The sequence below is a fragment of the Schistocerca gregaria genome, unplaced genomic scaffold, assembly GCF_023897955.1.
Source record: "Schistocerca gregaria isolate iqSchGreg1 unplaced genomic scaffold, iqSchGreg1.2 ptg000066l, whole genome shotgun sequence".
NCBI lineage: Eukaryota > Metazoa > Arthropoda > Insecta > Orthoptera > Acrididae > Schistocerca > Schistocerca gregaria.
Genome location: NW_026061707.1, coordinates 93,225 through 108,562, shown reverse-complemented (window position 1 = coordinate 108,562; position 15,338 = coordinate 93,225). Strand labels below are relative to the sequence as shown.

Here is a 15,338-nt window from a genome sequence, read left to right as displayed (position 1 = left end):
GAGCAGTACGAAACCGTCTGAATGTTGCTGTTGACCATTTTCTGCTTGGAGATGCTCTTGAGCTTGAAACACACACTACAAGACCGGTGTTAACTAGCGAAATGGTCGGCAGAGTGCCGTCACCGCGAGTTTCCACTGGCACTTGCACATCTAAAACAACGTCAGAAAGTAACTCGTTCGCCTTTTGAGTCACATCAAGTATGAGTGTTAATTTTGACGCCACTAGCTCTGCAGGTTGTCATGCAATTCCTTTACCTCTCAGAAATGATTATGAAATAAAAGTGAAGTACGTGACGAGTGGGACGTTAGGAAAACATTAGGCAGCATGGAGTGATTCTGTATGGGACCACCCAACCCAAACGAGTACTGTGTGACGTGCTGCCCGGCAAGTATTCTCCTAAGCAGCCCGGCTAGCTCAGTCGGTAGAGCATGAGACTCTTAATCTCAGCGTCGTGGGTTCGAGCCCCACGCTGGGAGGAACGGAATTTTCTTCCGCTGCAGATGTAAATTACCGTTTTTCTGATTAACGTGATGTAATGGAAATAGCAACTTTAAACTTTGCCTACGTCTCTGTCAGTCGCAAGGCAACTGTATTTGAAGGCGAAGGTGATTTTGTAGACATGTGTGAAAGACATGTTCTGAAATGCAAGTGTTGTTGTTTGGAGAGGACATCGGTTACGTGTCAGATGTGTAGCCAAGCAGTAATGGGTCGCCATAGCTGCAAATATTAGTCGGTAATATGAAGTGTTGTCAGCTGAAGTCTGATGATCCAGACGACCGTAAGGACGAAGTACGCAAAAGTACCTCTAGGCCGCGCCCCTTTAGCTCAGTGGTAGAGCACTGGACTAGTAAACCAAAGGTCGTGAGTTCCATCCTCAAAGGAGGAAGTCGTAGTTTGGAAATCAGTTGCGCGTCGTGGCCGTATAGCAAACAGTATCTGTGATGACGAACAATTAGCGACATGCCTTTTATTTAGAATTACTCTCAGATGTGATTAAGGCGAATGGCGCAGATAAAGCCTTTGCCAAAGCGGTACAGCATAAGGTGGGACGAGGCAGTCTGAATTACATTTTATAGATGTATTTCTCACATATGTCAGAGCCTCTCGCAGTCGTCGTCGACGTCGTCGTCGTCGCCGTCGCCGATTCTGCAGAAGTAGCAAATGGCCATCGTATCAAATGCGGCGAGGCACGCCCTGCCTTCGATTCCGTATGCACAAAGTGTGTGGTCTTGTTTCCCAGTCTATCTTTGGTCGGTCACGTAAGAGGTTGAATGTAACGAATGGGTGGGAAAGAGCAAGGGCAGCGGCTGTGTAGAACGAAAACACAAATTATCAGGGGTGTGAGCGTTTCGAGATAAGTCATATACTAGTTGCACTTGGTCGTCAGTGACTGTGTGGCCTAATGGATAAGGCGTTGGACTTCGGATCTGAAGATTACAGGTTCGAATGCTGTCACGCTCGTCTTTTATCAGTTCTGAAAAAGAAACATACCGTTTTAATGTAGCATTTGAGCAGTACGAAACCGTCTGAATGTTGCTGTTGACCATTTTCTGCTTGGAGATGCTCTTGAGCTTGAAACACACACTACAATACTTGTGTTACCTAGCGAAATGGTCGGCAGAGTGCAGTCACCCCGAGTTTCCACTGGCACTTGCACATTTAAAACAACGTCGGAAAGTAACTCGTTCGCCTTTTGAGTCACATCAAGTATGAGTGTTAATTTTGACGCCACTAGCTCTGCAGGTTGTCATGCAATTCCTTTACCTCTCAGAAATGATTATGAAATAAAAGTGAAGTACGTGACGAGTGTGACGTTAGGAAAACATTTGGCAGCATGGAGAGATTCTGTATGGGACCACCCAACCCAAACGAGTACTGTGTGACGTGCTACCCGGCAAGTATTCACCGAAGCAGGCGGGCTAGCTCAGTCTCTAAAGCATGAGACTCTTAATCTCAGGGTCGTGGGTTAGAGCCCCATGCTGGGCGGAACGGAATTTTGTTCCGCTGCAGATGTAAATTACCGTTTTTCTGATTAACGTGATGTAATGGAAACAGCAACTTTAAACTTTGCCTACGTCTCTGTCAGTCGCAAAGAAACTGTATTTGAAGGTGAAGGTGATTTTGTAGACATGTGTGAAAGACATGTTCTGAAATGCAAGTGTTGTTGTTTGGAGAGCACATCGGTTATGTGTCAGATGTGTGGCCAAGCAGTAATGGGTCGCCATAGCTGCAAATATTAGTCGGTAATATGGAGTGTTGTCAGCTGAAGTCTGATGATCCAGACGACCGTAAGGACGAAGTACGCAAAAGTACCGCTAGGCCGCGCCTCTTTAGCGCAGTGGTAGAGCACTGGACTAGTAAACCAAGGGTCGTGAGTTCCATCCTCAAAGAAGGAGGCCGTATTTTGGAAATCAATTGCGCGTCGTGGCCGAATAGCAAACAGTATCTGTGATGACGAACAATTAGCGACATGCCTTTTATTAATAATTACTCTCAGATGTGATTAAGGCGAATGGCGCAGATAAAGCCTTTGCCAAAGCGGTACAGCATAAGGTGGGACGAGGCAGTCTGAATTACATTTTATAGATGTATTTCTCACATATGTCAGAGCCTCTCGCGGTCGTCGTCGTCGTCGTCGTCGTCGCCGCCGCCGCCGCTTCTGCAGAAGTAGCAAATGGCCATCGTGGCAAATGCGGCGAGGCACGCCCTGCCTTCGATTCCGTATGCACAAAGTGTGTGTTCTTGTTTCCCAGTCTATCTTTGGTCGGTCACGTAAGAGGTTGAATGTAACGAATGGGTGGGAAAGAGCAAGGGCAGCGGCTGTGTAGAACGAAAACACAAATTATCAGGGGTGTGGGCGTTTCGAGATGAGTCATATACAAGTTTCACTTGGTCGTCAGTGACTGTGTGGCCTAATGGATAAGGCGTCGTACTTCGGATCTGAAGCTTACAGGTTCGAATGCTGTCACGCTCGTGTTTTATCAGTACTGAAAAAGAAACCTACCGTTTTAATGTAGCATTTGAGCAGTACGAAACCGTCTGAATGTTGCTGTTGACCATTTTCTGCTTGGAGATGCTCTTGAGCTTGAAACACACACTACAAGACCGGTGTTAACTAGCGAAATGGTCCCCAGAGTGCCCTCACCGCGAGTTTCCACTGGCACTTGCACATCTAAAACAACGTCGGAAAGTAACTCGTTCGCCTTTTGAGTCACATCAAGTATGAGTGTTAATTTTGACGCCACTAGCTCTGCAGGTTGTCATGCAATTCCTTTACCTCTCAGAAATGATTATGAAATAAAAGTGAAGTACGTGACGAGTGTGACGTTAGGAAAACATTAGGCAGCATGGTGAGATTCTGTATGGGACCACCTAACCCAAACGAGTACTGTGTGACGTGCTTCCCGGCAAATATTCGCTGAAGCGGCCGGGCTAGCTCAGTCGGTAGAGCATGAGACTCTTAATCTCAGGGTCGTGGGTTCGAGCCCCACACTGGGCGGAACTGAATTTTGTTCCGCTCCAGATGTAAATTACCGTTTTCCTAATTAACGTGATGTAATGGAAATAGCAACTTTAAACTTTGCCTACGTCTCTGTCAGTCGCAAAGAAACTGTATTTGAAGGTGAAGGTGATTTTGTAGACATGTGTGAAAGACATGTTCTGAAACGCAAGTGTTGTTGTTTGGAGAGCACATCGGTTATGTGTCAGATGTGTGGCCAAGCAGTAATGGGTCGCCATAGCTGCAAATATTAGTCGGTAATATGAAGTGTTGAAGGCTGAAGTCTGATGATCCAGACGACCGTAAGGACGAAGTACGCAAAAGTACCGCTAGGCCACGCCTCTTTAGCGCAGTGGTAGAGCACAGGACTAGTAAACCAAGGGTCGTGAGTTCCATCCTCAAAGGAGGAGGCCGTATTTTGGAAATCATTTGCGCGTCGTGGCCGTATAGCAAACAGTATCTGTGATGACGAACAATTAGCGACATGCCTTTTATTAATAATTACTCTCAGATGTGATTAAGGCGAATGGCGCAGATAAAGCCTTTGCCAAAGCGGTACAGCATAAGGTGGGACGAGGCAGTCTGAATTACATTTTATAGATGTATTTCTCACATATGTCAGAGCCTCTCGCGGTCGTCGTCGTCGTCGTCGTCGTCGTCGTCGTCGTCGTCGTCGCCGCCGCCGCCGCTTCTGCAGAAGTAGCAAATGGCCATCGTGGCAAATGCGGCGAGGCACGCCCTGCCTTCGATTCCGTATGCACAAAGTGTGTGGTCTTGTTTCCCCGTCTATATTTCGTCGGTCACGTAAGAGGTTGAATGTAACGAATGGGTGGGAAAGAGCAAGGGCAGCGGCTGTGTAGAACGAAAACACAAATTATCAGGGGTGTGAGCGTTTCGAGATGAGTCATATACAAGTTGCACTTGGTCGTCAGTGACTGTGTGGCCTAATGGATAAGGCGCCGGCTTCGGATCTGAAGATTACAGGTTCGAATGCTGTCACGCTCGTGTTTTATTAGTTCTGAAAAAGAAACATACCGTTTTAATGTAGCATTTGAGCAGTACGAAACCGTCTGAATGTTGCTGTTGACCATATTCTGCTTGGAGATGCTCTTGAGCTTGAAACACACACTACAAGACCGGTGTTAACTAGCGAAATGGTCGGCAGAGTGCCGTCACCGCGAGTTTCCACTGGCACTTGCACATCTAAAACAACGTCAGAAAGTAACTCGTTCGCCTTTTGAGTCACATCAAGTATGAGTGTTAATTTTGACGCCACTAGCTCTGCAGGTTGTCATGCAATTCCTTTACCTCTCAGAAATGATTATGAAATAAAAGTGAAGTACGTGACGAGTGGGACGTTAAGAAAACATTAGGCAGCATGGAGTGATTCTGTATGGGACCACCCAACCCAAAGGAGTACTGTGTGACGTGCTGCCCGGCAAGTATTCTCCGAAGCAGCCCGGCTAGCTCAGTCGGTAGAGCATGAGACTCTTAATCTCAGCGTTGTGGGTTCGTGCCCCACGCTGGGAGGAACGGAATTTTCTTCCGCTGCAGATGTAAATTACCGTTTTTCTGATTAACGTGATGTAATGGAAATAGCAACTTTAAACTTTGCCTACGTCTCTGTCAGTCGCAAGGAAACTGTATTTGAAGGTGAAGGTGATTTTGTAGACATGTGTGAAAGACATGTTCTGAAATGCAAGTGTTGTTGTTTGGAGAGGACATCGGTTACGTGTCAGATGTGTAGCCAAGCAGTAATGGGTCGCCATAGCTGCAAATATTAGTCGGTAATATGAAGTGTTGTCAGCTGAAGTCTGATGATCCAGACGACCGTAAGGACGAAGTACGCAAAAGTACCGCTAGGACGCGCCTCTTTAGCTCTGTGGTAGAGCACTGGATTAGTAAACCAAGGGTCGTGAGTTCCATCCTCAAAGGAAGGAGTCGAATTTTGGAAATCAGTTGCGCGTCGTGGCCGTATAGCAAACAGTATCTGTGATGACGAACAATTAGCGACATGCCTTTTATTAAGAATTACTCTCAGATGTGATTAAGGCGAATGGCGCAGATAAAGCCTTTGCCAAAGCGGTACAGCATAAGGTGGGACGAGGCAGTCTGAATTACATTTTATAGATGTATTTCTCACATATGTCAGAGCCTCTCGCGGTCGTCGTCGCCGTCGCCGCCGCCGCTTCTGCAGAAGTAGCAAATGGCCATCGTGGCAAATGCGGCGAGGCACGCCCTGCCTTCGATTCCGTATGCACAAAGTGTGTGGTCTTGTTTCCCCGTCTATATTTCGTCGGTCACGTAAGAGGTTGAATGTAACGAATGGGTGGGAAAGAGCAAGGGCAGCGGCTGTGTAGAACGAAAACACAAATTATCAGGGGTGTGAGCGTTTCGAGATGAGTCATATACAAGTTGCACTTGGTCGTCAGTGACTGTGTGGCCTAATGGATAAGGCGTCGGACTTCGGATCTGAAGATTACAGGTTCGAATGCTGTCACGCTCGTGTTTTAAACAGTTCTGAAAAAGAAACATACCGTTTTAATGTAGCATTTGAGCAGTACGAAACCGTCTGAATGTTGCTGTTGACCATTTTCTGCTTGGAGATGCTCTTGAGCTTGAAACACACACTACAAGACCGGTGTTAACTAGCGAAATGGTCGGCAGAGTGCCGTCACCCCGAGTTTCCACTGGCACTTGCACATCTAAAACAACGTCGGAAAGTAACTCGTTCGCCTTTTGAGTCACATCAAGTATGAGTGTTAATTTTGACGCCACTAGCTCTGCAGGTTGTCATGCGATTCTTTTACCTCTCAGAAATGATTATGAAATAAAAGTGAAGTATGTAACGAGTGTGACGTTAGGAAAACTTTAGGCAGCATGGAGAGATTCTGTATGGGACCACCCAACCCAAACGAGTACTGTGTGACGTGCTACCCGGCAAGTATTCACTGAAGCAGCCGGGCTAGCTCAGTCGGTAGAGCATGAGACTCTTAATCTCAGGGTCGTGGGTTCGAGCCCCACGCTGGGCGGAACGGAATTTTGTTCCGCTGCAGATGTAAATTACCGTTTTTCTGATTAACGTGATGTAATGGAAATAGCAACTTTAAACTTTGCCTACGTCTCTGTCAGTCGCAAAGAAACTGTATTTGAAGGTGAAGGTGATTTTGTAGACATGTGTGAAAGACATGTTCTGAAATGCAAGTGTTGTTGTTTGGAGAGCACATCGGTTATGTGTCAGATGTGTGGCCAAGCAGTAATGGGTCGCCATAGCTGCAAATATTAGTCGGTAATATGGAGTGTTGTCAGCTGAAGTCTGATGATCCAGACCACCGTAAGGACGAAGCACGCAAAAGTACCGCCAGGCCTCGCTTGTTTAGCTCAGTGGTAGAGCACTGGACCAGTAAACCAAAGGTCGTGAGTTCCATCCTCAAAGGAGGAAGTCGTAGTTTGGAAATCAGTTGCGCGTCGTGGCCGTATAGCAAACAGTATCTGTGATGACGAACAATTAGCGACATGCCTTTTATTTAGAATTACTCTCAGATGTGATTAAGGCGAATGGCGCAGATAAAGCCTTTGCCAAAGCGGTACAGCATAAGGTGGGACGAGGCAGTCTGAATTACATTTTATAGATGTATTTCTCACATATGTCAGAGCCTCTCGCAGTCGTCGTCGACGTCGTCGTCGTCGCCGTCGCCGATTCTGCAGAAGTAGCAAATGGCCATCGTATCAAATGCGGCGAGGCACGCCCTGCCTTCGATTCCGTATGCACAAAGTGTGTGGTCTTGTTTCCCAGTCTATCTTTGGTCGGTCACGTAAGAGGTTGAATGTAACGAATGGGTGGGAAAGAGCAAGGGCAGCGGCTGTGTAGAACGAAAACACAAATTAACAGGGGTGTGAGCGTTTCGAGATAAGTCATATACTAGTTGCACTTGGTCGTCAGTGACTGTGTGGCCTAATGGATAAGGCGTTGGACTTCGGATCTGAAGATTACAGGTTCGAATGCTGTCACGCTCGTCTTTTATCAGTTCTGAAAAAGAAACATACCGTTTTAATGTAGCATTTGAGCAGTACGAAACCGTCTGAATGTTGCTGTTGACCATTTTCTGCTTGGAGATGCTCTTGAGCTTGAAACACACACTACAATACTTGTGTTACCTAGCGAAATGGTCGGCAGAGTGCAGTCACCCCGAGTTTCCACTGGCACTTGCACATTTAAAACAACGTCGGAAAGTAACTCGTTCGCCTTTTGAGTCACATCAAGTATGAGTGTTAATTTTGACGCCACTAGCTCTGCAGGTTGTCATGCAATTCCTTTACCTCTCAGAAATGATTATGAAATAAAAGTGAAGTACGTGACGAGTGTGACGTTAGGAAAACATTTGGCAGCATGGAGAGATTCTGTATGGGACCACCCAACCCAAACGAGTACTGTGTGACGTGCTACCCGGCAAGTATTCACCGAAGCAGGCGGGCTAGCTCAGTCTGTAAAGCATGAGACTCTTAATCTCAGGGTCGTGGGTTAGAGCCCCATGCTGGGCGGAACGGAATTTTGTTCCGCTGCAGATGTAAATTACCGTTTTTCTGATTAACGTGATGTAATGGAAACAGCAACTTTAAACTTTGCCTACGTCTCTGTCAGTCGCAAAGAAACTCTATTTGAAGGTGAAGGTGATTTTGTAGACATGTGTGAAAGACATGTTCTGAAATGCAAGTGTTGTTGTTTGGAGAGCACATCGGTTATGTGTCAGATGTGTGGCCAAGCAGTAATGGGTCGCCATAGCTGCAAATATTAGTCGGTAATATGGAGTGTTGTCAGCTGAAGTCTGATGATCCAGACGACCGTAAGGACGAAGTACGCAAAAGTACCGCTAGGCCGCGCCTCTTTAGCGCAGTGGTAGAGCACTGGACTAGTAAACCAAGGGTCGTGAGTTCCATCCTCAAAGAAGGAGGCCGTATTTTGGAAATCAATTGCGCGTCGTGGCCGAATAGCAAACAGTATCTGTGATGACGAACAATTAGCGACATGCCTTTTATTAATAATTACTCTCAGATGTGATTAAGGCGAATGGCGCAGATAAAGCCTTTGCCAAAGCGGTACAGCATAAGGTGGGACGAGGCAGTCTGAATTACATTTTATAGATGTATTTCTCACATATGTCAGAGCCTCTCGCGGTCGTCGTCGTCGTCGTCGTCGTCGTCGTCGTCGTCGCCGCCGCCGCCGCTTCTGCAGAAGTAGCAAATGGCCATCGTGGCAAATGCGGCGAGGCACGCCCTGCCTTCGATTCCGTATGCACAAAGTGTGTGTTCTTGTTTCCCAGTCTATCTTTGGTCGGTCACGTAAGAGGTTGAATGTAACGAATGGGTGGGAAAGAGCAAGGGCAGCGGCTGTGTAGAACGAAAACACAAATTATCAGGGGTGTGGGCGTTTCGAGATGAGTCATATACAAGTTTCACTTGGTCGTCAGTGACTGTGTGGCCTAATGGATAAGGCGTCGTACTTCGGATCTGAAGCTTACAGGTTCGAATGCTGTCACGCTCGTGTTTTATCAGTTCTGAAAAAGAAACCTACCGTTTTAATGTAGCATTTGAGCAGTACGAAACCGTCTGAATGTTGCTGTTGACCATTTTCTGCTTGGAGATGCTCTTGAGCTTGAAACACACACTACAAGACCGGTGTTAACTAGCGAAATGGTCCCCAGAGTGCCCTCACCGCGAGTTTCCACTGGCACTTGCACATCTAAAACAACGTCGGAAAGTAACTCGTTCGCCTTTTGAGTCACATCAAGTATGAGTGTTAATTTTGACGCCACTAGCTCTGCAGGTTGTCATGCAATTCCTTTACCTCTCAGAAATGATTATGAAATAAAAGTGAAGTACGTGACGAGTGTGACGTTAGGAAAACATTAGGCAGCATGGTGAGATTCTGTATGGGACCACCTAACCCAAACGAGTACTGTGTGACGTGCTTCCCGGCAAATATTCGCTGAAGCGGCCGGGCTAGCTCAGTCGGTAGAGCATGAGACTCTTAATCTCAGGGTCGTGGGTTCGAGCCCCACACTGGGCGGAACTGAATTTTGTTCCGCTCCAGATGTAAATTACCGTTTTCCTAATTAACGTGATGTAATGGAAATAGCAACTTTAAACTTTGCCTACGTCTCTGTCAGTCGCAAAGAAACTGTATTTGAAGGTGAAGGTGATTTTGTAGACATGTGTGAAAGACATGTTCTGAAACGCAAGTGTTGTTGTTTGGAGAGCACATCGGTTATGTGTCAGATGTGTGGCCAAGCAGTAATGGGTCGCCATAGCTGCAAATATTAGTCGGTAATATGAAGTGTTGAAGGCTGAAGTCTGATGATCCAGACGACCGTAAGGACGAAGTACGCAAAAGTACCGCTAGGCCACGCCTCTTTAGCGCAGTGGTAGAGCACAGGACTAGTAAACCAAGGGTCGTGAGTTCCATCCTCAAAGGAGGAGGCCGTATTTTGGAAATCATTTGCGCGTCGTGGCCGTATAGCAAACAGTATCTGTGATGACGAACAATTAGCGACATGCCTTTTATTAATAATTACTCTCAGATGTGATTAAGGCGAATGGCGCAGATAAAGCCTTTGCCAAAGCGATACAGCATAAGGTGGGACGAGGCAGTCTGAATTACATTTTATAGATGTATTTCTCACATATGTCAGAGCCTCTCGCGGTCGTCGTCGTCGTCGTCGTCGTCGTCGTCGTCGTCGTCGCCGCCGCCGCCGCTTCTGCAGAAGTAGCAAATGGCCATCGTGGCAAATGCGGCGAGGCACGCCCTGCCTTCGATTCCGTATGCACAAAGTGTGTGGTCTTGTTTCCCCGTCTATATTTCGTCGGTCACGTAAGAGGTTGAATGTAACGAATGGGTGGGAAAGAGCAAGGGCAGCGGCTGTGTAGAACGAAAACACAAATTATCAGGGGTGTGAGCGTTTCGAGATGAGTCTTATACAAGTTGCACTTGGTCGTCAGTGACTGTGTGGCCTAATGGATAAGGCGTCGGACTTCGGATCTGAAGATTACAGGTTCGAATGCAGTCACGCTCGTGTTTTAAACAGTTCTGAAAAAGAAACATACCGTTTTAATGTAGCATTTGAGCAGTACGAAACCGTCTGAATGTTGCTGTTGACCATTTTCTGCTTGGAGATGCTCTTGAGCTTGAAACACACACTACAAGACCGGTGTTAACTAGCGAAATGGTCGGCAGAGTGCCGTCACCGCGAGTTTCCACTGGCACTTGCACATCTAAAACAACGTCAGAAAGTAACTCGTTCGCCTTTTGAGTCACATCAAGTATGAGTGTTAATTTTGACGCCACTAGCTCTGCAGGTTGTCATGCAATTCCTTTACCTCTCAGAAATGATTATGAAATAAAAGTGAAGTACGTGACGAGTGGGACGTTAGGAAAACATTAGGCAGCATGGAGTGATTCTGTATGGGACCACCCAACCCAAACGAGTACTGTGTGACGTGCTGCCCGGCAAGAATTCTCCTAAGCAGCCCGGCTAGCTCAGTCGGTAGAGCATGAGACTCTTAATCTCAGCGTCGTGGGTTCGAGCCCCACGCTGGGAGGAACGGAATTTTCTTCCGCTGCAGATGTAAATTACCGTTTTTCTGATTAACGTGATGTAATGGAAATAGCAACTTTAAACTTTGCCTACGTCTCTGTCAGTCGCAAGGCAACTGTATTTGAAGGTGAAGGTGATTTTGTAGACATGTGTGAAAGACATGTTCTGAAATGCAAGTGTTGTTGTTTGGAGAGGACATCGGTTACGTGTCAGATGTGTAGCCAAGCAGTAATGGGTCGCCATAGCTGCAAATATTAGTCGGTAATATGAAGTGTTGTCAGCTGAAGTCTGATGATCCAGACGACCGTAAGGATGAAGTACGCAAAAGTACCTCTAGGCCGCGCCCCTTTATCTCAGTGGTAGAGCACTGGACTAGTAAACCAAGGGTCGTGAGTTCCATCCTCAAAGGAAAAAGTCGAATTTTGGAAATCAGTTGCGCGTCGTGGCCGTATAGCAAACAGTATCTGTGATGACGAACAATTAGCGACATGCCTTTTATTAAGAATTACTCTCAGATGTGATTAAGGCGAATGGCGCAGATAAAGCCTTTGCCAAAGCGGTACAGCATAATGTGGGACGAGGCAGTCTGAATTACATTTTATAGATGTATTTCTCACATATGTCAGAGCCTCTCGCGGTCGTCGTCGTCGTCGCCGCCGCCGCTTCTGCAGAAGTAGCAAATGACCATCGTGGCAAATGCGGCGAGCCACGCCCTGCCTTCGATTCCGTATGCACAAAGTGTGTGGTCTTGTTTCCCAGTCTATCTTTGGTCGGTCACGTAAGAGGTTGAATGTAACGAATGGATGGGAAAGAGCAAGGGCAGTGGCTGTGTAGAACGAAAACACAAATTATCAGGGGGTGTGAGCGTTTCGAGATGAGTCATATACAAGTTGCACTTGGTCGTCAGTGACTGTGTGGCCTAATGGATATGGCGTCGGACTTCGGATCTGAAGATTACAGGTTCGAATGCTGTCACGCTCGTGTTTTATCAGTTCTGAAAAAGAAACATACCGTTTTAATGTAGCATTTGAGCAGTACGAAACCGTCTGAATGTTGCTGTTGACCATTTTCTGCTTGGAGATGCTCTTGAGCTTGAAACACACACTACAAGACCGGTGTTAACTAGCGAAATGGTCGGCAGAGTGCCGTCACCGGGAGTTTCCACTGGCACTTGCACATCTAAAACAACGTCAGAAAGTAACTCGTTCGCCTTTTGAGTCACATCAAGTATGAGTGTTAATTTTGACGCCACTAGCTCTGCAGGTTGTCATGCAATTCCTTTACCTCTCAGAAATGATTATGAAATAAAAGTGAAGTACGTGACGAGTGGGACGTTAGGAAAACATTAGGCAGCATGGAGTGATTCTGTATGGGACCACCCAACCCAAACGAGTACTGTGTGACGTGCTGCCCGGCAAGTATTCTCCGAAGCAGCCCGGCTAGCTCAGTCGGTAGAGCATGAGACTCTTAATCTCAGCGTTGTGGGTTCGAGCCCCACGCTGGGAGGAACGGAATTTTCTTCCGCTGCAGATGTAAATTACCGTTTTTCTGACTAACGTGATGTAATGGAAATAGCAACTTTAAACTTTGCCTACGTCTCTGTCAGTCGCAAGGCAACTGTATTTGAAGGTGAAGGTGATTTTGTAGACATGTGTGAAAGACATGTTCTGAAATGCAAGTGTTGTTGTTTGGAGAGGACATCGGTTACGTGTCAGATGTGTAGCCAAGCAGTAATGGGTCGCCATAGCTGCAAATATTAGTCGGTAATATGAAGTGTTGTCAGCTGAAGTCTGATGATCCAGACGACCGTAAGGACGAAGTACGCAAAAGTACCTCTAGGCCGCGCCCCTTTAGCTCAGTGGTAGAGCACTGGACTAGTATACCAAGGGTCGTGAGTTCCATCCTCAAAGGAAGAGGTCGAATTTTGGAAATCAGTTGCGCGTCGTGGTCGTATAGCAAACAGTATCTGTGATGACGAACAATTAGCGACATGCCTTTTATTAAGAATTACTCTCAGATGTGATTAAGGCGAATGGCGCAGATAAAGCCTTTGCCAAAGCGGTTCAGCATAAGGTGGGACGAGGCAGTCTGAACTACATTTTATAGATGTATTTCTCACATATGTCAGAGCCTCTCGCGGTCGTCGTCGTCGTCGTCGTCGTCGTCGCCGCCGCCGCTTCTGCAGAAGTAGCAAATGGCCATTGTGGCAAATGCGGCGAGCCACGCCCTGCCTTCGATTCCGTATGCACAAAGTGTGTGGTCTTGTTTCCCCGTCTATATTTCGTCGGTCACGTAAGAGGTTGAATGTAACGAATGGGTGGGAAAGAGCAAGGGCAGCGGCTGTGTAGAACGAAAACACAAATTATCAGGGGTGTGAGCGTTTCGAGATGAGTCATATACAAGTTGCACTTGGTCGTCAGTGACTGTGTGGCCTAATGGATAAGGCGTCGGACTTCGGATCTGAAGATTACAGGTTCGAATGCTGTCACGCTCGTGTTTTATCAGTTCTGAAAAAGAAACATACCGTTTTAATGTAGCATTTGAGCAGTACGAAACCGTCTGAATGTTGCTGTCGACCATTTTCTGCTTGGAGATGCTCTTGAGCTTGAAACACACACTACAAGACTGGTGTTAACTAGCGAAATGTTCGGCAGAGTGCCATCACCGCGAGTTTCCACTGGCACTTGCACATCTAAAACAACGTCAGAAAGTAACTCGTTCGCCTTTTGAGTCACATCAGGTATGAGTGTTAATTTTGACGCCACTAGCTCTGCAGGTTGTCATGCAATTCCTTTACCTCTCAGAAATGATTATGAAATAAAAGTGAAGTACGTGACGAGTGGGACGTTAGGAAAACATTAGGCAGCATGGAGTGATTCTGTATGGGACCACCCAACCCAAACGAGTACTGTGTGACGTGCTGCCCGGCAAGAATTCTCCTAAGCAGCCCGGCTAGCTCAGTCGGTAGAGCATGAGACTCTTAATCTCAGCGTCGTGGGTTCGAGCACCACGCTTTGCGGAACGGAATTTTGTTCCGCTGCAGATGTAAATTACCGTTTTTCTGATTAACGTGATTTAATGGAAATAGCAACTTTAAACTTTGCCTACGTCTCTGTCAGTCGCAAGGAAACTGTATTAGAAGGTGAAGGTGATTTTGTAGTCATGTGTGAAGGACATGTTCTGAAATGCAAGTGTTGTTGTTTGGAGAGGACATCGGTTACGTGTCAGATGTGTAGCCAAGCAGTAATGGGTCGCCATAGCTGCAAATATTAGTCGGTAATATGATGTGTTGTCAGCTGAAGTCTGATGATCCAGACGACTGTATGGACGAAGTACGCAAAAATAACGCTAGGCCGCGCCCCTTTAGCTCAGTGGTAGAGCACTGGACTAGTAAACCAAGGGTCGTGAGTTCCATCCTCAAAGGAAGAAGTCGAATTTTGGAAATCAGTTGCGCGTCGTGGCCGTACAGCAAACAGTATCTGTGATGACGAACAATTAGCGACATGCCTTTTATTAAGAATTACTCTCAGATGTGATTAAGGCGAATGGCGCAGATAAAGCCTTTGCCAAAAGCGGTACAGCATAAGGCGGGGCGAAGCAGCCTGAATTACATTTTATAGATGTAATTCTCACATATGTCAGAGCCTCTCGCGGTCGTCGTCGTCCCCGCCGCCGCTTCTGCAGAAGTAGCAAGTGGCCATCGTGGCAAATGCGGCGAGGCACGCCCTGCCGTCGATTCCGTATGCACAAAGTGTGTGGTCTTGTTTCGCAGTCTATATTTGGTCGGTCACGTAAGAGGTTGAATGTAACGAATGGGTGGGAAAGAGCAAGGGTAGCGGCTGTGTAGAACGAAAACACAAATTATCAGGGGTGTGAGCGTTTCGAGATGAGTCATATACAAGTTGCACTTGGTCGTCAGTGACTGTGTGGCCTAATGGATAAGGCGTCGGACTTCGGATCTGAAGATTACAGGTTCGAATGCTGTCACGCTCGTGTTTTATCAGTTCTGAAAAAGAAACATACCGTTTTAATGTAGCATTTGAGCAGTACGAAACCGTCTGAATGTTGCTGTTGACCATTTTCTGCTTGGAGATGCTCTTGCGCTTGAAACACACACTACAAGACCGGCGTTAACTAGCGAAATGGTCGGCAGAGTGCCGTCACCGCGAGTTTCCACTGGCACTTGCACATCTAAAACAACGTCGGAAAGTAACTCGTTCGCCTTTTGAGTCACATCAAGTATGAG

The 15,338-nt window shown here is 46.8% G+C and overlaps 8 non-coding genes across 8 annotated transcripts; all 8 read left to right on the top strand.

Annotated features, from left to right (window-relative positions):
- Nucleotides 1–404: 404 nt before the first annotated feature.
- Trnak-cuu (transfer RNA lysine (anticodon CUU)) lies at nt 405–477 on the top strand. Its single transcript has one exon. It is a non-coding gene; the product is annotated as a tRNA-Lys (tRNA).
- Nucleotides 478–3,427: 2,950 nt separating this feature from the next.
- On the top strand, nt 3,428–3,500 carry Trnak-cuu (transfer RNA lysine (anticodon CUU)). Its single transcript has one exon. It is a non-coding gene; the product is annotated as a tRNA-Lys (tRNA).
- Nucleotides 3,501–4,957: 1,457 nt separating this feature from the next.
- Trnak-cuu (transfer RNA lysine (anticodon CUU)) lies at nt 4,958–5,030 on the top strand. The gene has a single exon. It is a non-coding gene; the product is annotated as a tRNA-Lys (tRNA).
- A 1,429-nt stretch (nt 5,031–6,459) lies between these two features.
- On the top strand, nt 6,460–6,532 carry Trnak-cuu (transfer RNA lysine (anticodon CUU)). Its single transcript has one exon. It is a non-coding gene; the product is annotated as a tRNA-Lys (tRNA).
- Nucleotides 6,533–9,494: 2,962 nt separating this feature from the next.
- Trnak-cuu (transfer RNA lysine (anticodon CUU)) lies at nt 9,495–9,567 on the top strand. Its single transcript has one exon. It is a non-coding gene; the product is annotated as a tRNA-Lys (tRNA).
- A 1,456-nt stretch (nt 9,568–11,023) lies between these two features.
- On the top strand, nt 11,024–11,096 carry Trnak-cuu (transfer RNA lysine (anticodon CUU)). Its single transcript has one exon. It is a non-coding gene; the product is annotated as a tRNA-Lys (tRNA).
- Nucleotides 11,097–12,525: 1,429 nt separating this feature from the next.
- On the top strand, nt 12,526–12,598 carry Trnak-cuu (transfer RNA lysine (anticodon CUU)). The gene has a single exon. It is a non-coding gene; the product is annotated as a tRNA-Lys (tRNA).
- Nucleotides 12,599–14,035: 1,437 nt separating this feature from the next.
- On the top strand, nt 14,036–14,111 carry Trnak-cuu (transfer RNA lysine (anticodon CUU)). The gene has a single exon. It is a non-coding gene; the product is annotated as a tRNA-Lys (tRNA).
- The last annotated feature ends 1,227 nt before the right edge of the window (nt 14,112–15,338 follow it).